At 33.9% G+C, this 26,229-nt stretch overlaps 1 protein-coding gene and 1 pseudogene across 2 annotated transcripts in view; both read left to right on the top strand.

Moving 5' to 3' along the window:
- Positions 1-26,229, top strand: part of LOC120773963 (SH3 and F-BAR domain-containing protein DDB_G0274695-like) — a 165,217-nt gene that overhangs the window by 86,090 nt on the left and 52,898 nt on the right. The gene's annotated exons all lie outside the window — the stretch shown is intronic.
- LOC120773962 overlaps positions 1-26,229 on the top strand; it is a 35,621-nt pseudogene that overhangs the window by 5,322 nt on the left and 4,070 nt on the right.

Here is a 26,229-nt window from a genome sequence, read left to right as displayed (position 1 = left end):
TAACTTATAGCTGCCATAAAAATTTTTCGATCAAAATCAAGTCTTTATGGAGAAAAGTTCTTTATTTGACGAGATATCTTTTCAAGATTTTGCACAGATAATTGTTCAAGGTTGCGCTACAATCTCCAAACAATTATTTTTTTATCGAATCACTATAGCATATAGCTGTCATACAAACTGATCGATCAAAATCCAGTCTTTGTAGGGAAAAGATTTTTATTTGACAAGGTATCTTCACAAAATTCGGGATGGATTGTTATACAAGGTATTTATAGAATATCCGAACAAATTCTTAAGATCAGACAACTATAGCATATACCTTCCATACAAATTGATTGATTAAAATCAAATCCTTGTATGAAAAAGCTTTTATTTGACAAGGTATCTCCACAAAAATTTGTACAGATTATTCTCCAAGCATCGATACAAACTCCTAACATATTGTTCAAATCCGAATACTATAGCATATAGCTGCCATAGAAACTGACCGAACATTTCTTGCATGGTAAACTTTTTTATTTATCTGAAAAAGGTTCTAAAGGTTCGGTGCACCCAAGTTAACGCGTGTTTTGTTTTGTGTTTACTGAACCAATTTAATTACTTAAAAATGTATAAGAATTCTTAATAAAAAAATATTATTTTTATAAATACTTTACCTACTTCGTTTTTATTTAACTCACAGCAGATGTTTTAGTATTAGTCCTTAAACAAAAAGTCTCAGTTTCATATTTTAATTAATTAATTTGAACCTTTATAGTAATTATGATTATAGGTTACTTTCAATATTAGTGTTATTTTTATTAAACCCTCTTTTAATATTAAAAAAATAAACTTTTACTAAAAACTATTTAAGCGAAAGGAAATAATATCGAAACTTTTTGTAAAAATAATATTTTTGTTTATGTTCTTCTCATACAATGTATGATCAATGTTATTCAAACTTAAGCCCATTAAAAAGAAATTTCGTAAAATTCACAATTAGACAAAAGCTTAAGCTATTTCAAAAACTGTACTGTGAAATTTATAATACCAAAATGGCTAGACATATTAAAAATTATACATTATAAAATGTATTATATTGCTGAAATATGCATTTATTTGAAAAATCAAAATTTTGCAAATTTTAGTCGCCATACAAAAATAATCACGTTCCTTCCATTAACGAAATTCGATCAAAAAATTCTCAACAATTTTCAGTCACAAAATAAATTTTCTAAAAAATTTCAATTGCTTTTCTGGCTGCCACTAAATGTTCAGAAGTTTATCGAGGCATACATATGTATAGTATATTGTGTATTGTATATATGTACCTGCATACATATTTACACCCTTACTACATATATATACAATGCATTTTCAATACTAAGTAAAATTGTTTATTTTTTTCGTGTTTTCACCTCCCAACTTTTATTTTTAAAATTTGAGCATTTGCCAAAAAAGCCAGAAACGTCGCAGGCAGTGTTCTGTAGCTTGTTGGCAGCGTTTAACATTAAATGTACAAAGTCGTAAGAGATATTTTAGCTATGCGCTGCTGAAAAGTCCAACCGCCAAATTCCGTCCGAGCGCAGGCCAAAGGCTTTTCTGTTTAGTTTTTACTTTCAAGGAAGCCAAAACTGAACTTTATTGCTCTCGAATTAACGAACTAGCAAATCAAATAAATAAATACTTGCTGAACTTTTTGAACTTGTTATTGTTGTTGCACGCTTTGCTGTACTTTCATTGAAGGTTGTAAATATAAACTATGCAATTGTTTATAAATAAAAGTAATTACGTGCATACTACGTAGGTATGGATGTGTGAAAGCTCATATAAAAGCGTAAAGTTCTTTTTGCATTAGAAAACAGCGATAAAATTTGTTGTTGTAAAGTGTGGAAATACTAAATTTTTAGTTAGGCAACGATAAGAACATATTGTAGCGAGATTTAAGGAGAAAATTTGAAATATGATTTTTTTATTATCTAAATTTTTGCTAATGTTTTATAGTCTTTCTTACCCAGCGCTTCTCGAAAAAGTAATTATTTTATCTTCGAAAAATATCTGCAGAGGTTGCCATATTGCCATATTGCTACATATTCAACATTTGTGGTTTTGAACTTGATATTCTTTCTCCGATCACTGCTGAACTTTTGCGATATCCAGTCACCATTTTGATAATCTACATTTTTAAATTTAAGAAAATCATTTGCGGGTTCAAGCTGTGAAGTATGTTGTTTTCACAAGGTTGAGAAACAAGAACTTGAGAATTATATGATTTTCTAATTGGGAAACTCTAGACGAACTAAGTTGAAAACTTGAAATGTACTTCGTTGACTCTAATCCCAATGTTTAATGTTTATTTTTCTGCTTAGGAACATTTTTTGTGTCCCAAAACTGAAATTTTCCATATCCTGTTAATAGATAACGGCATTGTTCTAAAGTGTCCTAAAGAAGTTATTAATTTTCTAACCCAAAGTTAGGGAGGCAGTCATAGTCAGCAACTGTAAAGTGCCTTAGAAAAGTATATTCTTTGAGACATTGTCATTTTTCTATTGATAACTTTAAAAATTTTTTAAAAACGTTGTTAGAATCCCTCTATTACATATTGATTGGATTACCATTTGATCAAAGTAGATCCGGAATAACAAAAAATTATATCGCTATCAAAATAGGCTCCTGAGCCAATACAAGCATGCCGAAGCTTAATCCAATTTTTCATACATTTGCTATAAGCCTTGACTGGGATGGCCTTCGCTCCTTTGGTTTTCCTGATTTCGGCTCATTTATAAACTACCGTTGTTGTTAAATTGTTGGACAACATCGGTGTCATATTCATAAATCCGCTTTTCACGACCAGTAATGCTGCGTTTGATGAAGGTAGGATCCTCACTTTGTCAAGCATCTCGTTTGTGATCTTTACTGGATTTTGTTCTTGCGAAAATTTTTTGGTATTTTGTGACGAAACGTTTCTTTAATTTTTCAATGTGAAATGTGCGACTCACACGAGGCAAGTTTTCGATGATTTCACGACCTTCACTGAATGCTTCGTACCACTTAAATAACAGTGTTCATGATAAAGAATATTTCCTAAAATAGTTCTGCAACATTTTCAAAGATTTCAAAGCTTTGATTCTATTAGAAACACAAAATTTTCAGCCAATATGTCCAACTGTAAAGTTAATTAGATTAGACTGGTAGGCTTATGAGCCATTCATAGTGTTGTTACATAGTCCATGAGGTGTTGTAGTCTTTTAGGATGAACGCTTAAAATCGCCAGAAAAACTTTTCTAAACAACAGGCTGCCAAACTAACTCTAAGTGGCATATGGAGAACAAATTCCGAATATAGGAAAAGGTTCCGTTTTCCGCGCGCCATTTAAACTAGTCCGAATTTTTCTTTTACTATTGAATCAAATGTGTCCAGAGAATTTGTTTCTAATTCACTAAAATAAAGAAATCCCCAAAAATTAAAAAAAAATATATATGTGAAGACGTTCCAGAAGCTTTGTTTGCCGATTCGGTTTCCGCGCAGTTTAAAGAGATCCCCAAAAATTGATTTCCACCTTAACTTATATCATATATAACTTTTACTAATATATTTTCTACGTTGCTGTAATTTTGTTTTGATATCTGTCATAGTTGTAGGTGTTCTACATAGATAGATAACAATAAATAATTTTATCAATTGGGGGCATGTTATGGCTTTAGAAACTTAAGCCATTTTATACTGTTAATCGAAAATGAAGAGCTGTGTGTAATAATTTAGGTCGCATGTGGTCGATAAAATTATTTTTTTTCCAAGAATATATTCTTATATTCTAAATAATATCCACGAATAGCATAATTTTGTTGTATGCCACACCTTCATATATTTGGCTACATATTAATTTGTTGGTTCACATGTCACATTTTCGTAAATACATGCATACGTCAATAAATTTGAAAGCATATGTAACACAAAACGATTTGAAAGAGAATTTTTAAAATTAAAAATGCGTAGGAACAAATCTTTACACACAACCATAGTACGTGATGCATAGAAAGTCAGAGAGAAGAGAACTCCTATGGGAAAAGGGAGGAAACGCAATAAACGCGTGGTAATCGTCTCGGTCGATTTGTTGTTGTTCTGCAACAGGAAATACATGTTTAGAAGACAATTCTACTTCGTTTTTTGTTTGTCAATTCTAAATGTTCTTACCACGTAACCATTTTGCCGGACAATAACCACAAAGGTGCAGCAGGTAGAAACCGAGATTTTTTTTTGTTTATTTGCTTGTAGTTTGCTCAGCCACCTTACCAACCTTCATAGGCGACTGCATTTCCTGTCCACTGCGCGCACAATTTATCGCTGAGCATCACTCCATTTAACTGCTGGTCACCCGGGCTAGCTGGTGCATGCACACACCCAGCGGCGAGTGGTGAATGCCAAGTCATCGATTTGATACAATCATGCTTTGGATGACAGTGTAGGCATCAATGATGATTGGTACAACAAAAAAACAAAAAAACGAAGAAGCAATGACAAACCGAAAAAAGTGGGCCTTTTGTCCAACTGCGAACTGCGCAACATAATGAAGATGTGAGGATGTAAATTAAATTTAGCTGGAAAAAGCTGAGTGAGCGGCGGAAAACTGACAATGATGAAGTACAATCATAAGTAAAATGTAGGCTTGCACGGAAATTAATTGAAGAAATCATCGGTTATGAGAATTGCTAGATGCGGCAATGGAAGTTTTAGGTCATGTTGTTGTTGTGGATCTTGTATTAGAGAGGCAATATTTCATTTGTAAATCAGATAGTGACATTTTAAGAGGACTAGGTGTAGATCAATAGGATTACAAAAAATGTAACATATTTTTCATATTTGATATAGTGTATACCTCGAGCTGTGAGATTTAAGAATTTTATTAGTTTATTCATAAACCTATAATCTACTTAATCTTTAATACCATGACAATCCAAATCAATATGTTGAACTCCTTTGATGGCTTTGTAATCCTTTACCTTCAATTTTTCCTCTGAAAATGTGAGTCACGCTCTTGAAACTACATATGTATACGGTCTAGCTACAAAAATAATTCCAAAAGTATGTTTTGAAAAATACCCTTTCACTAAATTCACGTTTTCACAAATTTTTTTATGGCTTTCAAAAATTGACTCCTGAGCCTATAAAATAATACCAAGACTTAAACCAATTCTCCATAAACTTGTTTCAAGGCTCAGCTGAGATAGTCTTCGAGTCTTTTTTGGAGCGCCATTGGCTAGATTGTTGCACTGTTTCGACGTCATATTCATAAAACCACGTCTCGTCATCTCGGATACTTTGTTAAACATCTCTTTTGCAACCTCTACTTGGCAGAAATCAAAAGTTACACGAACATTAAAAAAATTATGTAATGTAAGGAAAAATATTTTCCGTTTCGGTTTGAAGGCGCAGTTTAAATAGATCAGTCCGGGTCCAATTTGATCAGATGATATAAATATAAAATTGCTTTTCCATCGATTCTAGCACTTTTACAAAAATTCTGCTTAGCTATTTGTTATTGCAATACATTTTGATAAAATTTTTGGAATCATTACATTATTACACATGCGTCAAAAGAAATGCTAGTGCAGGGTTGCACCATAAGTGCTACTCGTTTGTTTGATCATCTGGTATAGTTTGTTCGATTCGCTGCAGAGTAACGCTTGGCGAATCGATGGCAGCTATTCTTATTATTATGTTATAACAAAGACTTAAACTAAATATGTATTCTTAGATTTTCCGTGTATCTAAATGACGCCATCGCTTACAAAAGCTCATTACCATAGAAATATTTTGTTGTTGCTGTTCTTTTTAATCACATATCACAGCTCATTTATCATTTCCTTTATGAATTGTCTTCACTTCAATTATATAAAGTTTACGATAAGCGACATTACCGTTATATGCAGAGATAATAAAATTATTTTTACAAATTTTCTTCCCACTTATAAATATGTATGTGGTCTTTTAGATATTTATACACAATTATGTGGGTTGGTCAATATTTATAAATTTTGTGCCATTGTCGTACTCTGTGCTCATTTGCAGTTTCCATTTTTAGCCTTCTAATGGTTTTTTAATTCAACTTCAAGCGTCATTGGCTACCCGTCTTTTCAAGTACTTGGCCTAATAAGTCATAAAAATTGCGCGTTCGCTCGAGTTTATCCTCAAATAATTTTTTGACATGGATTTTTCCGTATTTGTTTGGACTTAGCTGCAATTTCGTACGCACATGCGGATTTTTATATAGTTTGTTTACTATATTTTTGTATGCATATATGTATGTACCTTTGTATTGACGTTAGCAAGCTGGTGAGCATGGCGCTTTTTAATTTAAGCTATGCTAATATTTTCTGCTTGATACAGACATGATAAATAATTAAGCTTTTATTTCTGTTCCTTATCGAATGTCAGAGCGTTGCACAGTGTGTAGTTTTGAACAATTATTTGCATAAAACATTTAGCATAATGTTTCATGAAAAATTCTCAAGATAAAATAACACAATTTAATAATTAAAAAGACACGCGTCGTATAACAGAAATAAAAATTATAAAAAATATTTTAATTGAAATATTTATTAATGCATATACATAAGTCTCAATATTTTTGAAATATGAGTAATTTTTATTATTTTTAATTGGTTACATGGGTTTCCTCGGGTAAAATCAGCCTTTTTTCCACAATTTTTTCTCAGATAAAAAATTAAATATTTTATTAGAATTTTTTATTGTTAAAAACTTACATTATTAACAAAGAAGTTCTGCAATTTTTGAAAAAAGAAAAATATTTTAAACTCAGCCGAAGGGGGAATGAAACAGAACATTGATTTTTGGAGGACATTATTACAAAAAAAATTAAAATATCAGTGAAAACTTCGCGACATTTGTGGATGTGGAAAAGTAAAGAAAAACAGGAAGATTAAATCCCTTTATTTGGAGGTATTTTGTGAAAAAGCTCAAATATCTTTTTGAAGTAAAAATATTCATAAAAAATATTCTCCTTTATTTTAAGCATTTTTTTTATAATTTTTAAAATTTTAATTTTCTTTTTTATATTTTAAATTTTAGTTTAAAAAACAATATTTAATATAAAGGAAAATATTTAAAATATTTTTTTTATAATTTTAAAAAAATTATTTTTTTTTTAATTTTGCAAATTTTAATATTTAGAAAAATATTTTATATTTTTATGAAAAATAAACTTTGACTATGTTAATAATATTTTATAATAATAATAATAATTTAATAAATATTTGACCACTTACCATATGCATTCCTCCCACTATGTGCTCTATCCTTCCTATACAAATACACTTATTATAAAGTGATAATAATATCATAAAAATAAAAAATAGTCATCATAATTGAGTTCATAATTGTCGCATTGCCCGTTGTTTGCCTTAGAGCTAATAAAACATACATATGTACATATGTATGTATGTACGTTGTTTGCTTTTTGATTCAGCTTAATTATTAAGGTGAAAGAAAATAAAAATAATTTGCACATGATCTCACGCGGTTTCATCGTCGGAGATGTGAGATGCTTATTTGCGTTTTTTTTGCTTTCTTATCAGTATAAAGTGCCGAATCACTTGTGGGATTACGCTTCTAGAACAGCAGCTAGCTTGGTTTAAGAGTGATGCAAAAGGCTCTTCAGTGGTGCTATAAAATGAGTTGAAACATTGCATTTAAATACGAATACATTTAAAAGGTGATATAATTTCTGAAATCAAGAAATTACTTCATAAATAACTTTTGATTTATTTGCAGGTATGATTTGAAATTGTTTACTGATAATAAAAGTGCGTTAATGAGAAATGAGAGCAGAAAATTTCTCGATTTTTAGCGTAATAATTATAATATAGTATCTGTCATAGAAGCTTGATAAAAAAAATTACACATCATTGAAAATATAGGAAAAATTAGAAAATAGAATTAATATTTTTACTCTTTTAGTAATTTTCATCCTGTAATTAATAAAAGTGTTTGAACTAAGTTCAATTTCGGACTTCGAAGGATAATATTTAGATTTCGAGGCTAACATCGAAAACGGGGAAATTATTTTTTTTACTTATAGTCAACTTTTCGAAAAAAAATTTGTTTGGTGCAACACCAAGAAAAACAGTTGTTTATGGCAAATAGTGTAATGTGTCACTTGAAACTTGGAAAGCTGATTTTTGGGCTTTTAGATCATAAAACTAGAAAAATATAATGTTATCCCTTACAGTAATTGAACAATTTTTTCTATATCGTCACCTAAACTGCAAAACAGCGTATCATGAAAAACAAATCGAAAATCACTGTAACATATAATAACCATTATATAACCAAAACTCAAATTTTGTTTCAAATATAAGTGTATGATAACCTATATATAACCATTATATAACCAAACCTCATATTTTGTTTCAAATATAAGTGTATGATAACCAATATACAACCATTTTATAACCAAAACTCAAAATTTCTCATAATATGAGTGGTTTTTATTATAACGTTTTTCCTTCGTCTGTAAACTTATGAAAAGTGATATTTCATTAGTTTGCATTTTAGGTGACGATATATACAAGTGTACTTATACATATGTACATACGTCTGTGCTTTTCCTAAGCTCATGAATTAGTCATGCTTTCAAATTTTTTTTTCCCTATTCAGTTTTACTTTCCAAAATTTGAAAATTCGAAAGTTATCCAAGGATGATAATATACTTTCCATATATCATTTACAAATATTTCAAAAATTTTCAGACCTTAAAAAAATAAAATAAAAATAAGATTTTCAATATAAAAATTGCTTAGTGATGCAATTCTTATATCTCATGACACATTGTGCATATGCACTCATACATTCGCAAATAATTTCTAATTTTACATGCAATTGGCAAAGTTTGCTAAATAATTTTTGGCGACGAATGTCAATAACAGTTTCAACACACAAATTTTATTTTGATTATTTTTCATCTCAAGCGTCAAGGAAACGCTAAATTTAAGCACTTATTTGCATTAGAGTGCATGGGCGCATATGCAACATTTAAAAATGAACTTTGAGTTTATGATCCTGTTGAGAAAAAATTTAAAAATTGCAATTTTTTATGAAAAAAATAAATATTTCTCTCAAATTTTAATATTTCCTTCAATTTAGCTCACACTAGACTTACTTAATGACTATATTTATATATGTATGTACATAAGTATGTATATCTCATTCGTCCATGTTATCTCATTTCTACAGGGTATCGACCCATACAGACAGATTTAGCGAATAAAATTTAGCAATTAGTTTCAGCGATGTCAGGGTTTTTTGAAATAAGTTCAAGTGAGATTATTCAGCACTAAAAATAAATAGTCTAAAACATACATAAAAACATATGTGGGTATATATGTACATATGTAGTATACTTGTATGCCAAGTAAATATAGATTTATTGACATGTTGTGCCGAAAGTTGGCATAGATAGGGATTTTTCTATCATTTTCACATGTCAGAAGAAAACTAAATTTTTATTGCGAATTTGTGCCAGTAAATTTCATTATCTGCATAAGTTGGAAGATTTCGAAAAATTCTACTCACTTCACTTCACTTTGAAAATCTTTTATTTTAAAATCGCTTATAATTGCCGTCTTCAACTTGCAAATTACAAAATTTACAAATTTATTTTCTTTTCTTCGTACTGAAGGGAGTCCCAAAATTAACCGAAGATTGTAATTAAATACAGGGTGTCCCAAAAATAACGCAATATTAAAATTTGCCGTCATTTGTAAGGTGAAAGTGTTGACAACCCTAAATAAACAAATCGACAGTTGACAGTTTAGGCTTAGTAAACATGGAGCGTTACGCGATAGAAAAACGTCTATTTATTATGGAATAATATTTCAAAAATAATGAAAGCTTGGTGGACACAGTTCGAAAATTTCTTACAAAATACGGTCGGAAAAGGCGGAAATTTAACTTCGAATTCAAAACTAATTGAAATGGCGCCAAATTTAAATAGTGTGTTAATTTTGGGACCATGCACAAAAGTGATATTTATACCTAAAATATTCGAATTGACTATTTTCAATATTCTGTGAGGAAAACTAGATTATCTAGCTTAAATGAAAACATAAGTAAATATAATATATAAATGCATGTACGTAAAGTATATGTATGTACATAATCGGTAAATTAAAAATTAAGCAAATAGTGTTGTCTGCCAACACAAATAACAACAAATAAAATTTCTGTTCAAAACTGAGTTCTTGTACACGCAAATGTACGAGTACACAAACGCACTAGAAGACAAGCACACAAATAGAACTACTCGATCGCCGGTGAATTGGTGAATAGGTGAATTGTTCACTGCAGGCAAAGGAGGTCAACAAAGACACATAAAAAGCAAAAAAGAAAAATAAAATATTTAAAAAAGAACACACAACCCCTCGTGAAACATTTGAACTGTCGATTGTTGATTATCTGGGAGATACTCGTATATATGTATGTACATATGTTTGGGCTACCTTAATTGTCAGAGTCGTCGAAATGTTAATAATGGAAGGCAATTTTTGCGCAACGAAAAATAATTTTCATGAAAAGTACTGCCAAAAATTATGGTTTTTTTTTTGGAAAGTTGGTTAAAATGGTCTTAAGTAAACACGTTTCATAACAATAACTTCATATTGGCTTTAATCTTTAATATATTTTAGGTCTTGTTGTCTTAAGAATACCACAATTCAAAGAATTTTGTTTCTTTGTTTCTTAAGGGGTTACATGGCTTTCCTCGGTTAAAAATCAGTATTTTTTTAAATTTTTTTTCTCATCTAAAACACGAAATATTTTATTAAAATATTTTATTGTTACAAACATACACAAAAAACTAAAAAATTCTGAAATTTTTGGAAAAAAATATTTCAAACTTGGCCATTACGACGCCATTTCCAACGACTCCTCGGAAAAAAGATGCGCCCGCGTTGGCAAGATAACTCCTTACAGGTTCATCTAAAGTGAAAAAAACCTGTTTTGGTTAAACCCTTAACTTAGAACTTGGACGAAAGTATTTAGAAAATCCGAAAATTTGATTTTTGGCAGACATTTTTACAAAAAATTTAAATTTCAGTGAAAATTTCGTGAATTTTTTTTTTAATAGTTCTAATCGGAAAAAATCCTTGGTCCAAGTTCCGAGAATGTTCTTGAGAAATTTTGCGAACCGACTTCAAAATTACAGTTTCGAGAAAAACGTTTTTAAAGACGGCGCACTTAGTATAGCCGAGCGCACAAGTTCTCAAGGCTGTATCCCCGAAACTATTATTCGGATCAACTTGAAAAATTAGCACCATATTCTAGAGGTTTGGTAGAATTTAATAAGACAATAAAAAATTAGATTTGTTGAACCGTTACACTGCGTCTTATGTACGTTTTGTTCTCCTTAATGCCAGCGATTTCAAAATTCGTAAAATATATTAGGTTAGGCCGTAGGGTTGATCACCGCACAAAATGTAGTACTGAAACTCACTTTACGAGCGCTGTGTTCTCTGTCATCGTAGACATAGACAAAATTTTAACCTAGGTTTGGGTCGAAGCGGAACGAAGAATGCTTACATAGAAATTGGAGAGTTGATGAGCGGATGAATGCAAGTTTGTAGTGTAACAATAAGCTTTCAAATTTAGTCTGATTTGATGTTGGGATGCCAACCCTCCGAACCTATGTACATATATTCAGAGAACTTCTTAAAAATCCATTAACCGTACATAGGCGCCCTAAAGCAAGTAGGTAAACATCAGTGAGAGAAAATGGAAAATGAGGACACCTCATCAAGTTTATTTTAGACTTTGCATCTTTTCTAAAGACACTGTTAATTCTTTTTAGTCACGTTGTTTCATACTACATACATCACACAGTTTTTTTTTTCAAGTCCAATTATGGTTACTGAATGAAGAAAAAATAACTTTTATGAAACTTAATACTATCCAGTTCTAATAGGTCTTGTCAGATATGTATCATTCTAGTGTTACGAGTACTAGTCAATATTTTTCAAAGTGTTATTATGATTGATATAGGGAAATCACGATTTTCAATTTTATTTTAAACTCTATGATTCCTTTAGAAGATATGGAACCGAAATATTTTAGATTTTTTTCCGCTTGTTTTAATTAAAATAAATTTATTTTTAAACATTCAGTTTCTTGTTTATAATTGTAATAACCAGAATGCGACAGAAGCTTCAGCATAATTTTATGGAGTGAAACCCCCACTCGCGCTGTATTGAAAATCATAAATATTTCAAAATCCCATGCGTGTCTACGGATGAACTTAGCAATATGTTTGTACAAGTATGTATGTATGTGTGAAATTGCTCACTCACACCGCAGCACGTGTTGCATGTACGACTGTTTGTGTTGTTGGTTGGGCCCATTTGAAAGAATTTATGCGCTCGTTGCACATTTTTACGAGCACGAGTTTGTCGGCTGTTAACAACACAGGTGCCGTTGTTGTTGTTATGTTTACTTTGTTTTTTACTTTAAATGCGCATTACATTGCATATGTAGGCTGTTGCACCTGAAAATTGACATGCTATGACACTAAACAACATACAAAAACAATAATAAAGGTAAAATAGAATTACAACAACACAAAAAGTAGAAAATCACAGCGGCAGATGTAATTTAATTTTAGCAAATGAATGCAATTGCGCTACAAAAGGAAAATTTTTAATAGATCTATATGTATATGTATCTAGAAAAGTTTGTGTGTGTGTACATAGCTATGTACATGGTTTACGTATTGTGTTTATATGTCTATCATACACATATGTCAAGCTATATCGCTCCGCTGCCGGCTGATTTACGATGCGAGCATAAAATTCAATTAACAAAAGCAACAACAACACCGTAAACGTATTGTATAGATACAAATTCGTTGATGAGCCACATAAATAAGCGCTGCGTCGCGGCAACTTTGCCGACAGTCAAGTGCAGTTTGCACTGTGTGGGTCTCATCCATTGTACGCCCCCCCGTTCAGTAAATATTTTTTTCTGCTTCTATTTTGTGCACGTTTAATTGTTTGCTTTAATTTTTCGCTCAATTTTTTCTACCTCTCTATCTGTCTCGCCCCATCTCTTTAGTGTGTTTTCATTTTTATTCGCTTTTATTAATAGCTGAGTTTTAAGCAGATTCTCTGCTAATGCCGCTGGAAAAGATTTAATTGAATCTACGCGGCATCTAAGCCAAACGTGTGCTCGTTTATATGTTGTAGTTTGGGTTTGCAGTTTAATGAGTTGCTCTCGCATATCTACGCTCTTATCTAGTTAATGGCTGCAACGCTTAATTGTTTTGCGGCATGTTGCATGTGTATTTTCCATATGTAGATACAATAACTTGCGCTTATATGTATGTATTTACTATATGTACCATAAGAGTTCATAAAAATGAGTAGTTTTTAATTGTATGTGTAACACCTGTGGCACACTTTCGTTTTCGATTTGCCGCAAGCACGCTACCATAGTATTTTTAAGCAAACAACACATTTCACCGAAAATTACCAGCAGCATTTTTCTATGCATACATACTTGCAGCCATTTGTTCGGCATAATTACTACACTAAACGATTGTGCTTAGTGATTTTAATGCATTTTAGAGTGAAATTATAGTGGGTGTGTGTACTACTGTCGAAAGTCACGTGCAGTGAAAAGTCACAATAAAAATACTTAAAACAAAACAAACGTTAACTTCGGCAGCACTGAAGTTGTAATACCCTACACAGGTCCATTTCTTATAGCATAACATGATATAAAAAGACATATATTTGAATTTTACTTGATCAGTTTGTATGAGAGCTAAGTATATGCTATAGTAGTTCGACCGTGGATAACAATATATGCCAAATTTCGGGAAGATATCTTGACAAATAAAATAGTTTTCCCTACAAGAACTTGATTTTGACAGTTCAATTTGTATGACGGTTGTATTCTATAGTAATGCAATATCGGTAGTTCCAACAAATGTGCAAATTTTTTGGAAGTAAAGGACGTGTTTTTTTGATTTGACATTTTATAGATAAATTGAGTCAACTTGCCATCCTGATCATTTAAGTTTGCGTACAATGAAGTTAGTGCGCGAAAAAATTTAAGTAGCTTTTGAAATAGTTCATGTATTAAAAAAAAACAGTTTTTTAACAATAATTCATTTATAAAAAACATTTTGCAGATTAATTGTTTCTGTAAATAATTTAATTTTTTTCCAATATACCTCCCATGAGTCTCTTAATAGTATTTTCTGTAATCTGTATGCTTGATGAAAACCATTTCTTCGAAAAATTTTTAGTGGTGTCAGCAACTTGTTTTGTCCAATATCTTTCGATGGGTCTGAGCTGAGGACAGTTAGGCGGATTTGCTAATTTTCGCACAAAAGCTATATTGCTCATCTCATACCACTCAACTGCCGATTTGCTATAATGTCATGAAGCCAAGGCCAAAAAATGTGGACACCTCATAACATCTTATGAATGGCAAAAGTCGTTTTTGAAAGCACTCCTGGATGTACAAACGTTGATAGTTCCAGTTGTAACAAAAGAAGTGCTTCTTTTACTACAGCTACAAATTTCTTACCAAATGAAAATTTTCTTTGGAAACTTTGTCTGTTTTTGTGTTTTAAACTCCATTTGGACATTCCTTTTGTAATCTTCAACATAAAAATTCACACCTGGAAGCTGAGAAAAATCTCTAAGAAAAGTCATAAGCACGAAAATTTTAAGGAAATCAAGGTGAAGCCGTTTGGCCCGATCTTTCGCCATGCTGTTCTTTTTGAAATTTTGTAAGAGTTCAGCGCTTCCTCCTTTAACTTTTCCTGCAAAAATTTAGAACATTGTAATTTTTCCGATACCTTTCTCCCCGATATGTTGGGTTTTTTCGTAAAAACGCTATTGCCTTCTTAGCTACGTCAGCGTTTTTAAACCTTTCGTTATATCACTTCCCTGCTTCTTGTTAAAAAGCAATGATATTGATGTTTTTTGTGGAGTCATTCCAGGATTTTAGTATACTACTCGCCTTAAAATTAAAATAATTTCAATTTAGTACTCTCCTATAAATTTTCTACTTTTTTTCTTAAAAAGGAGGGATATTCTTACTACAAGTATGTAAAAGAATCGTTTCTGGCTACTCCCAAGTAAATGGCGCTCAGAGACCTTAATGAAATATCGAATCTATCGTTTGAAAACCGAGGAGAGTTAAAGCAACTCGGTGATTTATTTAGCATTAGAAGCGGGCTCATAAATAAAAATTGAGGGCCATAGGTTTGTTGGAACTAGTATCTTGTGTTCATTCAAGTTCATTCAATAGAGTTAGGAATTCCATGCTCCACAGAAACATACTTATTTGAAAGAAATTGTTTCATGACGTTCAGCCATTGTTTTACTCGAACACCATTGAGATTTTCTAGTGTCTAATTAGACGAACAGTTGTTTTAGTACATCTGGTTGAGGTTATGAGCCTTATCAAGCATTTTCCATCATCTAATTAGACATTTAGTTAGAGAACATCCATGCGCCAGAACACTGTAACATAATATAAACAACCACCCTTTCAATTATTTTTTATCTCTTAATATCTTCTCCAATCTTAGTCGCCTTAGCACCTTCTAAATAATAACTCCGACGTTGCATTCTTTATTCAAAGTTCAAGAATTCTCATTAATCCACATTCACACTGCTCCATTTTTTGCCTATTCATCCTTTGCGGCACCCCCTCGATGGCGCACCTATTGCCTAACGTATGCGTGTCCTTAGCGCAGCAAACTCAGCCATCTTGGTGTCTTACAACATAAGCCACTTGACTTCTTAAGAACGCTTTTCCACACATCAGCTCCATTTCAATAGCTAGCTTATGAAGCGCATAAGATTGCCACATAGTTGTTCAAACATATGTGAATATTTATATTAGGGTGTGACATTTTTAACCAATTTCTTTTCAACGAAAAAGAAATTTGACGTCTTAGCATTAAGGTGGGTATGAAATTAAAAAAAAAATAGATTTTTGTTTTTGTCTTAATAAATTCTACAACACCTTTAAAATATTGTCCTAAATTTTCAAGTTTATCCGAGTAATACTTTCGGAGATGCAGCCTTGAGAACTTGAGTTTTTAAACGCGTTTTTTCTCGAAATTTTGTTTTTGAAGTCGGTGGGCACGATTTCTCCAAAAGTTATGGACCGATTTAGTTCGAATTGTGTACACATCTTTAAAATAACATTAACTTTTTTTGTGGGACACCCATTGAGATGAGGTCTCAACATCTGAATTTTCAACATTTTTATATCAAAATTTCAGGAGACGTTGTTCAAATATGTGCCTTTAATATGCAATATTTTATTTTTAAATATTAGATGGTTTATATTAAAAAAAATCGTAAATTACCTTTTTTTATACTTCTGAAACCCACCTAACACCTTAACAGGTGCTGATGCCGCCTAACACTTCATTTTCATTTCCAAAAAAATGCTTCTGTGCCTGCCGTCGTTCTGTTATACTCGCATAATTAAATGTTGAGTTTCTTTACTTTAGGTTTTCTCCTTTTGCTTCTTGCTCATGCAGCTCCTAGTGTAGTCTAACTTGATGTTAGCTGTCCACTTGTGTGTCCAATTGCCTTTACACCCATTCTACAGCCGGTTGTTGTTGTTGTTGATTATATAGCGCACAAAGGACAACCGCCATGAAGTATGCAATTAGCATGCAAACACGCCGCACAACTCGCACCACAGCAACACTGCAGCCTTGCAGCCTAGCAACCTGGCAACATTGTTGCACAAGTGCAAGTGTACTTGCTGGTAATTGAAGTGGGAGTAGCTTTTGTCTGCAATGTATACAATTATTTTGCGTTTGCTTTTTTCTTGCCAGAAATGGTTAATTTTATTGCAACGCATAGTCATAATTTTGCGACGTTATCACAAGTTTATCTTGAATTGAGGAAGTATGTCGATGAGTATGTTTGTTCGTAAATATGTGTTTGCCAGCACTTGAAGGCTTGCAATATTCAAGTGTCTGCAGATGTTGCATATGCTATGATTAAACCTTCCTGAAGTCCTCGATGCATCTCTTGTGGGGCATAGACAACTAAAAATATGTATTTAGGTGTGTTTATATGTATATTATACTATTAAATGTAATTGTGTTTGAATATTTATACATATTTGGCGCTTCTGCCGTATCCTTCGCTCGAAAAATCATTAAAATATATGCTTTGGCATTTCATAGCTTTTATGCATTTTATTTTATTTGCTACTAAAAATATGCACAACGTAATTTAGGTTTATTTGCCACAATACCAGCGCTTATTATGCCGATAGTGCATTTATTTTTACGAGTATGTGGCATATACAGCTGCACATACAATTGTGGATAGGCATATTTGGTAGCTGCATATCCTGCAGGGAAAATTTGGCTCGTAAGATGAACTGAAATCTTTCCGTATAGAAATTTTTGAAAATTAAATCATAATGATTTTAATTTTACAACCATAGTGGGTGCGCTTGCTCGTTTATAGCCGCGCTCCAGTCGTTCTTCCTTTGCGCTGTTTGGCGCCAACTGGGGATTCCAAGCGAAGCCAGGTTCCTTCTTTACCTGTTCTTTTCAACGGAGTGGAAGTCTTGCTCTTCCTCTGCTTCCCCTGGCGGGTACTGCGTCGAATACTTTTAGAGCTATAGTGTTTTCATCCATCCGGACATAACCTAGCCAGCGTAGCCGCTGTCCTTTAATTCGGTGAACTATGTCAATGTCGTCGTATATCTCGTACAGCTCATCGATCCATCGAATGCAGAATTTTTCTCTCGAAAACTCGTAACGTCGACTCATCGGTTGCTGTCATCGCCCAAGCCTCTGTACCATATAGCAGGATGGGGATGTTGAGTGACTCGTAGAGTTTGGTATTTGTTCATCGAGAGAGGACTTTACTTCTCCACGCACAATACGGAGTCGCCTTGTCTGAAACCTTGTTTGGTATTGGAGAGGTTCTTCGGTCCTGACCGAAGCGTTGTTATTAATCAGCGTCAGTTTGATAATTATCTGACAAATATATCTAAAGGTAGTTTTCGTTCAAGTTGATCGTTTGGAGAAATTACCATAACAACACTGAAAGCAGCCCTACAAGAAAAAGAAACTTATGGGTTTTGGATCTGTTTACGCTCACTCTTAATATCTGTCGAATCAATTAAAGATTTCCGGAGAATATTCTTAATTATACAGTTGAACTTCTCTAACTCAGATCACATAATCCAAAAAGTTCAGTGAGAGACTCAGAGTTGAGGAAGCAATTTGTAAAATTTACTTCTATTGCCAATTTAAGTTCCAGTTGTAGAACTTTAATATCTATCATTCAGGATATGGAGTTCAACTGTATTTGTGCTTTATATCTATATATTTTTGAAATTCACAAGTTCTTTAAGATATTCACAGCTAGAATATTAGTTTAGAATTCCAAATTAAATTCATAAAAAAAAATTTTATATTAACAAAAAGTGTTTTGTTTGAAAATTATGTTGTTAGGAAACTAAAAAATATATGTAATATGTTTTTGGCTGAAGTAGCTCTTAAAGTTGAGGCCACTGACTCCGAATTTCAGTAGTAAATTTTAATAATTTCGACTCGTTGTTGGATCGAGTATCTTACCATGATGAAATAAAAAGCCTTACTGAAGAGAAATGTCAAAAGATCGGCCTACTTTTGTAGAGTCCTATTAAAAACACTTTATTTCCTACAGGGTATTGTCATAAGTTGCTATAAAAACAGCACCATTAAATGGCTCCATGGTCGAGATGCAATTTCATTGATTGGAAAAAGTGAAATTATGGGGTTAGTGTGTTATCAGTGTGTTGCACTGATTGTATGTTCTTATGTAGTTAGAGGACAACGAGGACAAGTCGAAGCGTTGAAGCACTTTAATATATTTATGCTTGACTCAGAGAGGGTGCATAAAATAGAAATGTTTTTTGTTATCTCTTATATAGTTTTTTTTTATTTTTTGTTCTGGATTTTAAAATAATTCTATATATAATATCATTTTGGGTGCTTAAAGTTGTTTATTTGTCTTTATAGTCGGTTAAAGCAAAGATCATGAAAGGGGCTTTAATTTAGCCAGAGAATTAATTAAATTTGTATTTGTTAAACTTTGTCTTAACTAATATCAACAAAGATGACGCTGTTAAAGTAGATTAATCGTTTACTTTAAATCTCCTTTTTATTGAAGTCGTTTTCGGATGAAACTAATTTTTGAAATGCAGTTGGATAAAAATGGTTAATGCAAGGAATGAACTCTTAGATAAATTAATTCTATTTTCTGCAATTCTATACCGTTTCCATGATTTTCGAGTTTAGATAACCGGAATGATTCCTTATTTATATCGGACTTATAGACAGACATATGTACATATACCGCAGCATTCCACAAAATCCTTTGAGAAATATTTCTCGTCTTAAAAAATCGATTATATTCTTTCACATAAAATTTCTTCCATTATTACTTTAAGTTTTCTTGTGACATTGTGTTGACAATTGCTATCACAACCAACAATCTACTACGAAAATTGCTGATACCTTTTCTTTTTTGAACAATCCTGTAAACGTTTGGTTAGATTGCTCGAGAGATAGCTCAGTTCAATTAGATCAAATAATTATTTTTCTTTTATTGTCAGAAGTAAATGGTGCAAGTATGGTGGACAGCTCTTTGGTCTAGCTTCAGGCTTCAATAACTTCTTTAATATTTCTTTAAACTGTCATTCTCAGCACCTTTCTTATTTCTTAAACACATTAAATGAGCTTTAGAACCATTAACCCGACCAAATCAACCGACCTTTAATTGACTTTAAAAACTGTTGAAAACCATTCTTTTTTTTATAAATTAAGAACTAATCTAATTGTTTTCACGATTTGAAATGCTTCATTGAATAGCCAATAGGTCAACATGCACACGCACATTTATTTGTAAAATCAATTTATAAGGTTTCCACAAATTAAATTAATGGATTAATGGTAGTGATTTAGTGTATGTCACTTAAATGCACCAGATAAGCCTGACCAATGGGTGCGTTACCTTGTGCTGATGGCAATAAAGTGAAAGAAGATTTATGTACACGCACACATCCTCACACAAACGTGCATACTTATGGTTGAGCCCTAACCGCTTTTTTCCAAGCAACTTAAGCCTAGACCAACCAGTGAGAGAAAATGGTTGAAAAAGGGTGAACATTTTCCAGGTTAAATACCGGTAAGCAAATGGTGCAGAAAACGGCACAAAAACAAAAATCAAATAAACCACAAAACAAAACAAAAGCAATAAAACGACGAATCTTCAATCAACCAAGCAACTGGCTACATACCTGTATTCTGCGCCTCTTGACATTTCAGCGCCTATACCTACAACTTGTTGATGGACAAATGTCATTACTATAATGCAAAGCAAAAATAAAAATAATAGAAAAAACACAAGAAAAAACGTTAACTCCAGTACAAGAACTTGATTTTGATCGATCACTTTGTATGGCAACTACATATATGTTATAGTGATTCGATATCGGCGGTTCCAACAAATAAGCAGCTTCTTCAGTAGAAAAGGGCGTGTGCAAAATTTCAGATCGTTATCTCCAAAACTTAGGGACAAGATAGACGGGCAGAAATTGCGAAATCAACTCAGCTCGTCACGCTGAGCATTTATAGCTATATTTTGTAGATTCCCGAATATTTTCAAACAAATTTCGGCCCAAACTTGATATACCCTGTACAGGGTATAAGAAGACAACAAAAACAATAAAAAATGTTAATTCGTTGTTTTTTTTATTTGACCGCAAAACTAATAGAAAAAGCAGGCAATAAAAAGTGTTGACCAACAGCAACCAGTGAAGTGGACTTACTGCACACTATATATAACGGTATCTTTGGACAAAGCAAGTGGCCTTAAATAAAGTAAATAAAATAGAAAACATAAACATAAAAAGATTAAAAAACAAAAACAAACTGTTCGTTGTTGTTGTCATGTTCGCTGTGTCCACAAAGAACTGACCTAATGCATTACCGCAGTCAACAGAAAAGGTTGAAATGCCACCAAAACGGTGCAAACGCTACAACAGCAAGAATCACAACAACATCAACAACAATCGCTACTAACAACAATGCAACAAATTTGAATTTCTCACTGCTGACAGTTGGCTTCTTGTTGACAATTGAAGTATTCACCTGTTGTCTGTTCTTCTTCAATCACCTGCACAAGCTACAAACAACAACAGCAGCTGCAACAACAACATAAACGATTTTAGTTAAAGTTTTTAGAGCGATTTGCCCAGCAAGTGTTTGGGGGCAACGGCAGCGGCGGTCAGTTGGGTGTTGACTGAGGAATGCGCTGGGTCGAAGGTGATTGAGAGCAGTCACCATTGTGCATGTGACACACACACATACACAAACATTTTCGTATGTGCTACAGAAGTGTGTCACGGCAGTTGAAGGGAAGGTGAAAGAATTGGAATTATTTGCATATTTCCGATAAGGTTTCCAACAAAGTGAATTCGGCTTAGATTTTTGAAGCGCGAAATGCTAAGAATTTCTTTTCGCTCAAAGTGAAAAGCGTCAGCATTTGTGGGCTCCAACGAAGAATTCGAGGTATGTCTTTGCTGAAAATAAAAAAATCCAAAGATTGCATGTTGCTTGGCTGTTGGTTCTAATAAGCATGCAGATTTTTTGAAGTTTCCATTAACACTAATGCTGATATGATTGCTGTTCTTAAAGAATTGTATAGTTTGATTATTATTGCGCTCAATATTTTGTAGCATTTTAAAGAAAAATCCATTTTGGTAATAAAACTCGGTTTAATATTCGATAAAACTCTTGATTGTTAGCGGTATTCGCTTCGTACAGAGCTTTCGAACATCTTAATTCTAAATCCTTAAATATGTTCAATATGTTTCCTTTGCATTACTCATTTTATAGTTATCCAAAACGATATCGTAGATTTGAATAACTTTGTTATTAAGATTCTTGTCAGCGAAAACATGATTGGTGGTATAAGACTTCAAGAGATTACTAGACTTGTCCAAAGGTATTGGAAAATTGTAAAAAGTGAAAGTAATATATGTATAGTAGGCTGAAACACATTGTAAACGAAAGCGACACAAAGTTGTAGATAATGAAAAGTTATACAATTTTTGTATCAAACACTTTTTGGACATAATCTCAAAAATGAAAATATCAAAACGTATTTTTATTTTTAATTGGTACGCAATTTTTCCTTTCACTAAATTTGTTTTAAACTTACCTTCCTACGTCCGAAACACAAAAAGACTATCCTATCTTTTAAACTGCATCCAACTGGACACACTGCGCTAAATTTTTCACAATAGTACGTAAATATTCACTTAGATATCTGCGATTTTTATTCGTGAGAGTGCGCTTTCATTAGCTACAGAAGTGTCTCGCACTAATAAAAAAATTATTACCGGAATGTTTACAGGAATAAGCAGACATTTTCCATTTTATATCATCATACAATTTTTAGAAATTATAGGAAATTGTGACGCTGTTATAAAAACCATTATCGGTTTTACGTGTTATTTGTAGCATTGAAGTACCGTTGGGTATATAAGCAGCTTTTGGAAAGCTATAAGCAATTTTGTATAGCAAATTGGTTCGTGATATATATTATATATATTATATATTATATTATACTGTAGATGACGGAAATTTTAATTTTTTGAATATTTGGGTGAAACAAAGTTTCGTGTGTTGATGAAATATTATTTTTTAGACAAAAACAAATATATATATATACTATATGCATTTAAATACCCACGACTTAGAAGCGAAGGCACACAGCAGAGCGCTAACGCAAATTGGAACATTTTTTTGTGAACCTTATCGCCAAGCCCCTGGTGGGGATAGAGGGGAGGTTGAGGGCTTTCCTGAAAGCCCCAGGTGTGAACTTCCGTTCGAAACTATAATATTCTTCACAAATACACAAAATTCCTTACAAGAGCTTGGTTTTGATCTTCTGTTTGTATGCCAGCTATAACCAATAGTGGATATGACAAATGAGCTGCTTCTTGGAGAGAAAAGGACGCGTGCAAAATTTCAGATCAGGTTCTCAATCAAGTTATATGATGGACAGACAGTCGGAGAAACAGACGAACAGGGTTACATCGGCTCAGCTCAATACGCTGAACAGTTATATACATACCATATATACTTTATAAGGTCTCCAACGTTTATTTCTGGATGTTACAAACTTCATATACCCTTAATATACCCTGTTCATAGTATAAAAAGTGTCTTATCAAGGCATAGTACCATCTAGCAGAGGTTATAGGCGTGAATAATATCGAATAAAACAAAGATCTGCAATACATTTGGCTTATGTTTCTAGGTTATGGACAGTGATTTTACCCAGTAGTGTATGTATTTATGGCTTTACCTTTCGAGTACCAAAACATTCGAGGATCAAGAACAAAAAGTTTAAGGAAGTTAATGTTTAACAAAAGTTATTTTCTCAAACGTTACGAAAATATAATATCTCATATCTTAAAAATCAAGAATTAATTGCTGGGATTTCTTTAGTTACATCAATAACGGCATGGCTTAAAAGTTGAAATTTGAGTTATCAGCATTTTGTTGTTATCAATTACTAACTTACAGTTTTTATTTAACTGACTTAAGTAATTAATTTTGACTAAGTACTTTCGTAAACACCAAAATCAGAGTTTCAACGGCAGCACAGTCTACAAATAGTACTTTGCCTTCCGCTCCAAACTTTCTGCACATTGTTCACACTAAAAATAACAAAAACAAATTTTGAAAAATGAAAACAATTTTTTATAACAAACGTCAATTCCTAAGGTTAATGAGCGCACCCCTCTCGGCGACAACAACACGGCCAAAGTGGACATTTTAATCCGCGCACGGGTATTAATGTGTATTAGGAGCAGCAGCAGCAGCGTACTTAGTTAAGAGTTGAGCAAAATGAATCGTTTACGCACGCAAAAATTCAAAGTAAATGCGGAAAATAGCAATAACAACAACAACATCAACAATGAGAATAACAATGGCGGCAGTAACAACAATGTGAGCGGCTTACTACCAACGAGCAGTCTGCTCAACAAACTAACGAAGCGTTACTCGACGCTCAGCCATCGCATTACACGGCGACATCATGCCGGCCGCAAAGGCAGTTCGCCACAGAAAGTCGCCTCAGGCAGTTACGATATGACCGGTGCGCATTCAGATGATCATCGCCTGGAAATCGGTGCACCAGTGCTGATATCGACAACGACACTGGATGCGGATCGCTTTGATGTAAGTGAGGAGCGTTTGCGGCAGATTGGTGGTGGCATAGCGGCGACCAGCACCATGGTGCGTACGATCAACATACATTCGTCGCCGCAAATGCCATCGTCCGGCAGCGAGACGGAGGTGTATGCTGATGCTTTGAGCACGCCGCCAGTCGTGGATGAGCCAGCTGAGCCGGCTGGAGTTGAGGAGGAGGAGCGCTACGAACTGGCATCGGCTGGCACACCAAAGCACACAACCGTGCCTGCAGATCCACTTGCTGATCTCAATGCGCGTCTGCTATTGAAATTACCTATATTTCCTGTGCCAGAGATGAACACACAAAACGTGTCATCCATATCGGTCGAATCGCCTGCCAGGAGTGTGGAACAGCGCACTCTGGCTGCGGCTGCCGTCGAAAAGGTGTTATCGCCACCTAAACCCCGCATACCGACGCCACCACCCAAGCTGCGTCGCCGTCAACACTCGAAATCGGCGCAGAATCTACACCGTGCGGAGATGAAGATCTTTCTCGAAAAGACGCCATCCATGACCTTGGATATGAGCTTGACTACAGCAGATCTCGAAAACTGTCGTGACTTACCGCGTTTACCGGAGCTCTTCGGTGTCAGCAAGTGTAGCCTAGCGCCCAGCGATTATGAGGGCAATGACGCCGATAAGGAAAACTCATCGCCGTCGGTGGAATTGTCACCGCCACAATGCAAAAGTGATCCGAATACACCAATGTGCGCAGAACAAAAGGTTTGTGGCTACCTCTCGCAACAGCTGCACTTCAAAAGCGTCGATTCCTTGGACATGCGCCACACGAATGGCAAGCGTCGCAGCGTTGTCTTCTCCAGCAACGCTTCGATCAATCAGCATGGCTCGAAGAACAGCCTGACGAGTCACGCCAGCACCATTGAAGAGTTCGATTTGAAGTCGGTGAGTTGTCAAAGTTTGAATGCGCAAAATCTGTTTGTCTCCATCGACGAACTTAACGAGATCACGCGCCAAATTAACGAATCCGAGGAGTTCAATGATGATATCGATTTGGAATATTGTCTACACCGTGACAACCTAAAGCCCAGCGAACGTCGCATTACGCTTTTGAAGAATAAAAACTCGCGTCTTATCAGTTTCAATAATAATAAAGAGAAGCTTAAGAAGGGTTGGCATGGCGTTAAGCACTGGATTGGCGAGGAGAGCACCAAACTGAAGGAAGTGGTGCAGAAGCAGGCGAATTTGCAACGCGTCGCCACCTCTAAGCTCAGTCTCAACAACTCCGAGTGTCGTCAATCGCCGTCCGTGCATGGTAGTGTACTGCTGCGTGGCGGTGATAGTCGGGTGGGCATGCCGGTGCTGCGCGACAGCGACACCAGCGTTGTTAGTATCAATCTGCAGCAGTCACAAGGCGCCACGGCAAGCACAGTGACCAGTCCAACGTCCGCTTTCGGCGTGAGTACTGATGATTTGGTGGATGGTAGTGGGGCTGGAGATGTAAGCGGCGGTGGTAATGCGGAAAATGAGGAGGATTTAGAATCATCGTTTACGCAACGACCAGCTGATGAGACACCAACGGTCACGAAATTATTGGAGGTAAGTAGAGTGCTGAGGTCTAGGTCTTGTAGAGATTTTTCAAACGGGAAAATCTTTTAGTAAGACTCAAAGGCTTGATTTACAGGAAATGCTAGTTAATATTTGTGTGGTTTTGTGGATTTTTTTAAGGACTTATAGCGCTTACGACCTAAATCTTATGCCACAGGTTTTGAATTGTGGTTTCCAAGTGATTTTTTGAATATACTTTTTTTTCATTCACAATATTTAAATTTGTTGTTGCTTCCATCACATTTTCAGGGCCAAAATGGCTTCGAAGAACTGCGACGCTACGTAAAACAAGGTGGGGACTTCGGTAAGGAGCTGGTAATGATACTACAAGAAAGGTAAACAACTCATATTTTATGTTCGTA

Source organism: Bactrocera tryoni, chromosome 4 (assembly GCF_016617805.1).
Source record: "Bactrocera tryoni isolate S06 chromosome 4, CSIRO_BtryS06_freeze2, whole genome shotgun sequence".
NCBI lineage: Eukaryota > Metazoa > Arthropoda > Insecta > Diptera > Tephritidae > Bactrocera > Bactrocera tryoni.
This window is presented reverse-complemented; position numbering and strand designations above follow the sequence as displayed.